Source organism: Vigna radiata, unplaced genomic scaffold (assembly GCF_000741045.1).
Source record: "Vigna radiata var. radiata cultivar VC1973A unplaced genomic scaffold, Vradiata_ver6 scaffold_206, whole genome shotgun sequence".
Lineage (NCBI taxonomy): Eukaryota > Viridiplantae > Streptophyta > Magnoliopsida > Fabales > Fabaceae > Vigna > Vigna radiata.
This window is the reverse complement of record NW_014542858.1, coordinates 189,721-197,446: the sequence shown is the minus strand read 5'-3', so window position 1 is coordinate 197,446 and position 7,726 is coordinate 189,721.

The window sequence follows — 7,726 nt, the reverse complement described above, 5'->3', positions numbered from 1 at the left end:
GGACATGGTGAAACTAGATGAAATACAATGAAAGAATGGAAGAATACACCCTAAATTTGGTAGATTGGAGCCTAAGCATCCAAGGAACCGCATCCAAGGAGTGTAGAAGTGCTCTGGACGTCTCTTCTGCCAAAAGAGTACAATTTGAATCGCACTAGGGCTATTTATAGAGCATAAAAGTAACAGAATTTAAGCCCAAGCCCAGCAGACAACCGCTCAGCGCCTAATTTGGCCGCTGAGCGTTTTTCCTCTAGCCGTGCCATCGCTCAGCGGTCTTATTTCACCGCTCAGTGGTTTGTTCTTAATCGTGCCACCGCTCACCACTGAGCGGTTTGCCTCTAATCGCTCTGAACGGTCAGCTTTAGATTTTGACACTCAGCAGTGCATAAACAATTCTTTTCTTCCTTTTTCTTCTTCTTTCTTGAGTCTAAGTCCTTCGTAATTCACTTCTATCTTCAATTCCCATCAAAATCCTGCAAAACAATGCAAAACAAGCATAATATCTCTAAAAACAAAAATAGCTTTTGACTCTCATGTGATTCAACTTAAGTGTTTTGTTTGATTCTAAGCTCATTCTAAGCCATAAAGGATGTATTTTGATATCAAATTTAAGCATGAAAATAACGGTTTTTATACCGTTATCAATTATGTCTTCTGAAAAGTATATGGATAATTTTTTTATTTTATGTACCCGAATTTTCCTCCAATATTATTTATAACAATCTTTCAAAATTGAAATACAAAATTTAAAATGAAAGACACTAACGTGAAGAAAAAACACTGATATGAGTTATCTACATATGCTAAGAAGTGAGAAATTAGATATGGATGGTGTTATATATATATATATATATATATATATATATATATATATATATATTATTTATAGAAGTTGAGATGTGGGAAATTACTCACGTGTCCGTATGCATCACTCACGGATGTTGACGCATGGAAAATTGGCCACAGAAGTTCAGTCGTGAAAAATTATTTGTGGTAGGTGGTCCATATGTATTATTCCCATATTAATATTTTTTACAGATCAAAATTTCATTAAAATTTACTCATTCTGATCACATACAGATCTAGTCAGTAATTCGTGGATAATCTTTTATTATCTATAGATTTTTGTTGTAGGTAAACATAAACTTTTTTTGTAGTGGAAAAACAAAAGAAAAAATAGATAAAAGAAAATAAAGGTTTAATATTATTTTTATTTCTATTTTTGTTGATTTTGTTTAATATTTACATTCAATTTGATTTTTTTCATGACACTGTTTAGATAGTAAATGGAAGATTATATACGTGACTGTCTTGCACAATTGCTTACCACCGTGATTGTGATCACCATTTGACCCACCAATAAAGCAACTTTGTTCCTCTATAATTGTGTCTTGTTGTCTTCGCTTTCTTATCATCTCTTTTATACCTCCCATTTCCGAGTCCCCCTCCCCTATGCCAACCAACAGGATCACCACAACCAAGAAGATCCTTTTGATTTCTCTCAACAAAAGATTTCTACTTTGAAAGGAGGTCAAGATGGAAGATTTGTGTAAAATGTCATGGGAATTGTTAGAAGTCGAAATTGAAACATGAAATCAAGTTGTTTGGCACTACACCACCATGTTTTTAAAGTCAGAATGAAAATTTTATGAATCCATCTTCCCCAATCGCAATAGGTTTGGTTTATCAGTAGGTTTCGCATGAATGAAGATGGTGACAATGGTGGTGATTAGGGTATGGTTTTTCTACAAGTTTTACATAAACGAAGATGGTGACAATGGTGACACGATATGTGTTTTTTTTTTCTTTTTTTTTCGCAGTATTGGTGTGAATAAAGATAGTGACGATGGTGATGCGGCCAACAGTAATGTCATGAATCTTGTGTCTTGAAGAAACATTCTAATTTACGCTGGTTGGTGGTGGTGAGATGGCGTGGAGGTCATGGTTGCTACATATGGTTTCTAGAGGTATTGTTAAGAAAATAAGATAACATGACGAGCCACGTAACAAAAAATGAAGTATGTCATTTAATCATTACTCAAGTGTACATCCTTAACAATTTACACAGTGTCATGAAAAATGACTAAATTGAACATAAATTATTAAAATTGTAATCACACTAAAAAATGTGAGTCGCACATTAAACAAAATCAACAAAAATAAAAACCAAAAATACTATTAAACAATGCTAAAAAATATGAGTCGCACATTAAACAAAATCAACGAAAATAAAAACCAAAAATACTATTAAACAAAAAAAAAATATTAAAACTCCAAAATTTTACAAATAATTTTTGTACGTTCTGTTTTTAGTACATTAAAGGCTATATAGCCTTTGAAGTCTGAATGTAATTGGAGTCTAATCAAGTTTCTAAAGTTAAATTTCAAAATTAAGCTAAAATTGGGAAACGATTCATCCACAAGGTTTTATATACAAGTTTTCGTCATATTTACTTCAATTTCTAAAAATAGAAGCTTTTTAGCAAATCATATATTCAAATTAAAATCTAAAAATGTAGAATCTAATATAACTGGAATCATCCAAAAATGATATCTAAAAAAAATATAACCAAAACAGTGAATGAAGGTTAAATGACCTTAAAGGAAAAATTAAAACAAATGTGTCATATAACAATTTATTTCTACAAAAATAAAAATGAGCTAAAATAGACGATAAAAAATTTTAAACATACGGTCACTATATAATAAAATTATAAAAATATGTACAAAATATGTGTTACAAAATACAAACCAATTTTCTCTTTTAAATATGTATTGCTCAAAGGTTAACAAAATACTTAAGAAGTATATCATTTTGCTCAAGTAATGGCTCACTCTCCTCATGCCTTAAAATTATTGGTTCAAAATGTATTTATTTATTGTAGTTTAATTTAAGTTGAATATTTAATTAGTATATTGCCCACAAGGATTATGTAAGTTACTGTGAGAATATTAATGTAAAATCGTGATTAATGAACAACATGTATGATTAATGGTAATTTTCAAAATCGAATATGTATGGTATAATGAACAATAAATTAATGTTGATTGATTTGTAACGACTAGAGTGGGATTTACTGTAAAATGGAAATGATATGTTATGAAGATAGTAATCGAGGAAATGTTGTTGAGTTGATGGTGTAAAAGTAAGTATTAAGTTAGAAGGTTGAGATTGCAAGTATCATTTATATACTAAAAGTATCAAATACTAAGAGTCAATAGAGATTTTTAACATCAAATCAAAAGTCAAGAGTTGTTGATACTTGATAGAATATTAACAAAAATAAAATGTTATAGGAGGTTTCTATACAGAGTCTATACAAAGCAAGAGTAATTGTTAGGATAATCAATATAAAATATAAAATAAAATATTTTTAAACATAAAAAAAATAGATAGAATATTATTGTATAGTTTGTATGTTTTATTAAAACTAAAACACATTTTAAGATTTTGTATAAAGGAGATTGAATTTTTCCTTTCCAATTGCATAAAAAATTATCAATTCAAAATTGTTTCTGAAAATATCTTTTTTAAAAATAAATAATAGAATTTAACACTAACTAGTTCTTAAATGTAAATGATAATAAAACACATGCTCTTTATAATCAACTGAAATGTATGAAAATTGATAAATCATATGAATCTCATTTCTTAGTAAAGTTTGACTAGATAAGTAGTTATACAATGTCATGAAACATAAATACGTTAGTATATATAATATTTAAAATAATTATAGTACAAAAGTAAATAAATTTTTATTACTTTTTTCATTGAATTTCATTTCTTAATCTAATTTTTTTTAAAAAAAGAAATTTGAAATCATTAAATATGATATGTAGAAGTGATAATACCAACCCTTTCCTGCAATAATTCCTTATGATAAGTGGTAAGGAAATGTAGCAAGAGAAGTGGAAAGAGGCAAAACGTGGGAAAAAGAAAGAATGAGAGGCATTCAAGAATTTGTAGGGCAGAAATAATAGAGGGCCATACGTGTGGTTGGATCTGCAACCAACATGTTGCTATCTCATTCATTACTTTGCTTCAAAGTTCAAACACATGTCAGTCATATGGAGGCAATTACCGCCCATGTTTTTTCCCTTTCAAATTACGTCTCAATCACTAACGTATGGATTGGGTTTATCAACTTCAGATTGTACATTTATTTACGATAAAAAAATTTGAAAGAATGAACCAAAGAATTTGAAAAAAAAAATTATAAAAATTTGTATATGATAAATTAGAAATTTATTTTAATAGATAAAATTAAATAATTACTATTTTACACTTAAAAATAAATATCATATAAAATTAAATATAAATAATGACGTTAAAATAAAATTAACATTATAATTTCAAATTACATAAATATCATTATTATAATTATATTTTTTATTATTATTAGTATACAATAAAAAAATAAAAAATTATTTATATGAGTATATTAAGAACCTAGAAAACACAGTATTAGAGTAGATAGGTGTATTAAAATAATGAGACGAACATTTTACTTTAAAATAATCTTATAATATAATAGAAATTTTTAAAACTCGATTCATTATCTTAAAAACTTTTATCTCTCTAAAACACTATTCTTCCCGTTTCCTCTGACTTCTCTTTAGAATTTCTTACATCTCGTTAACCTGTTCAACAATCAGGAAGTTCCTAGGTGATCACAAGATCAAGGTCTACATATCTGCCTGATCAATTTCTTGATTTGAGCAAGTAAGTGTCGTTCCTCTTTTATAGGTTTTCTTTAATCCTTGTAGTGCAATGAAATTTTTCCCTTACATGTGATTAAGGTTGTCTCCTCTTGACTCTTAGTTCAAGTTAAGTTTTAAGAGTTGATTTCTGTCACTGATTAGTGAATTGTAGGCGTTTCTAGAGTTTTCTTATAGTGCAAGGCACGATCAGAAGTTGGATCGAGGTAAGGGAAGCTAGAGGTTCTTTATTTTGTTTTTCAATAACTGGTGAATCTTTAGAGCAGGAAATGGTTGAACTGTTTAAGTCGTAATTATGTTCTTGAGCTATGTGGAAATGATGAATTTTGATTGTGAGTGCTTGAATTGATATATATTGCACTGTTTGTATGATGATTAAATCTGTTTTGATGATAGAAAGAGGATAAAATTTATTGATGAGGTTTGGTTTGGTCATGAAGCGTGAGGGTTTGCTTTGTAGTAGGTCATTTTGAGGAAGTGAGGTACTAATATTTTGAACTAGGAGTTGTATGCAAAATTAGTAAGTTGGAATAGGTCACACAGAGCAATTAAGACTTGTTTGAGTCCTTAAGTGGCTGAAAGTAGTGCCAAAAGTGGTAGAATGGTATTTGAGCCCCTAAGTTGATGAATTTGATGATATGAAGTAGAATTGGCGAATAAAACACTTTAGATTGATGTTAGGAAGGTTTAGAATCACTTAGTCAAGTCTAATTAGGTGTATAACACAATCTAGGAGTGATAGAAGTTGGGAAAATAGTTAGAATTAGTAATTGGGGTTTAAGTTGCATAATTCTACAAAACTTTGTGTTGCAGATTTTGTAGACTCGCTGAGCGAATAGATACGCACAACGAGTCGTCCTGGCAAGATGCTCTCTGCTAGGGCATTCACACAGTGAACTGGTGCATCGTGCGAATGTCTTAAGAGGTTTGCTCTCTGCCTGGACATTCGCACAACGAGCTGGTGCGCTATGCGAATGGTTAGAGAGGGTTGCTCTCTATTTGGTGATTCGCATAGCGAATTGGTGTGCTCTGTGCCTGGTTGGGGTCTGGCACCATTGTCATTTTAATTCGAATAGCGAATGGGTGCACTCTGTGAGTGTTTGGGGAGTTTGAGCCACTGCATGGGGCTCTCGCATAGCGAATTGGGGCCCTATGTGAGGGGTTAGGGTCTGATACTATTAAGAGTTTATTTGCACAGTGAATTTAGTCGTTGTGCGACTGGTTATGAGGGGTGAGTCTCTGTTTGAGGATTCGCACAACGAGTTGGTTCGTTGTGCGAGAAACCTCTAGGTTCGCTATGTGAGGGTGTGCGTTGAGCGAATGATCAAGGTTTAGCTTACTCTTTTCTTCTTTTCCTTTATGTGAATTAAATGAAGTGTTGGAACTGATTGTGAAACATGTTTGAAGGAGTGTTAAGGTATTTGAATGACTATGACATGATTTATGTTTTAAACTGAAAGTATGGTTGATGGACGTAATTCCATGATCCTCACGGAGAGGTTACATGGTGGTGCCTGTGTTGTGGTGTCAAGTGAATGTTTTGAGCAAAGTTCAAGTACGTTTAGAATGACTATAGGAGCTCAATATTGGGGGTTATCTTGAAACTGCAATGGTCTTTCCCCTCACATAGAGGAGATTGATTCATGTCATCAGGAGTAGTAGGAGGTCTTAGTCTTGGAGGCTTCCAGTATGCTCCAAGGCATGGTACAGACTATCCTCGTGAGTGTGGTAGGGTGAAACCCATTGGCAATGGCTTTGCAAAGCAGTAGAAGTCACCACGAGTGCACAACCTGCCATAGCTCGGCAATCATTCTAAGTCCGGACAGTCAAAGTCAGTGTTGTGTCATACATCAATTGTATCTATTGTTAAGTGATTTGTATGATTGTATATGATTGTGTTTAGTGAGTATGTTGATTAATAGTTTATTTAAACCAACTTACCTTGTTGTTTGTTGTCTTTTTTTGTAGGTATTGGTATTTCTTTCTTTGCAATGATCATCCTGTGGGTGTGAGCAGAGGGAGATGAGGTGTCTTTGGAGCAAGCTTTGGATGGGGACGACGCGACAACTTAGATTAGTTTTATTTAGTATTGTATATAATTTTGTAGTAATGAGTTTGTATATAAAGTTTTAAATTCTATGGTTATTTTGGATAACTGTGAACTATAATACTTTATATTATAGTTGGATAATTGTTCTATTGTATTATTTATGTGACTACTATGATATATTTTATAGCTATATTTTGGGATGTTACATTAATAGTATCAGAGTAGTTCTTTCCTTTGGAATCTTGTAGGTGTTAATGGATTGGCAAGCGTACCAAATCGTTCAAGCAATAAAAATGGTAAGACCAAGTATCGTTTTCCCAAGAGACTCGAAAAGCTTTATTGTTCGCGTGAATTAAAATAATAAGACTTGAAAATAAAAATTAATAAATTGGGTAAGAGAATAAAATATGAACATGTAAAAGAAATTGATTCAAATGACAAGAAGAAAACAATGGATGAATGGAGTTGTTGAGGGTTTACAATTTCATCTAATCCGCTCTCTCTTATTTACTCCTCTTGAATTATTAGTTTGATTAATTAATTGTCATGCAACTTTCTTAGCCTACCTTTAACCCGATCCCTTGGCAAAAAGAGCCTAATACTAATTACTGGCTTGCTATCCCTAGCCTCCCCTAGCAATTAATACAGCATTATAAAGCAGAAGTTTAAACACAATTGATCGTCATACCCCTATCCCTAGGTGATATTGCATAATCAAGAAATTACTCACCAGTTCATGACATTACTGTACGTCCCTGTATCAATAAAGACAAACATCAGTTATCGAATGAGTTAAACGATAAAGGCATTAAGCACAAATGAGAACCCAACAATTAATAATCAAAGCATATGGAAATCATATAAATAATCAAGAGTTTCAATAAAAGAGAGTATCAAAAGATTACATTGTTTCCCCCAACAACAATAGGGTTTAGTTCACCATTTTCATGGTGAATC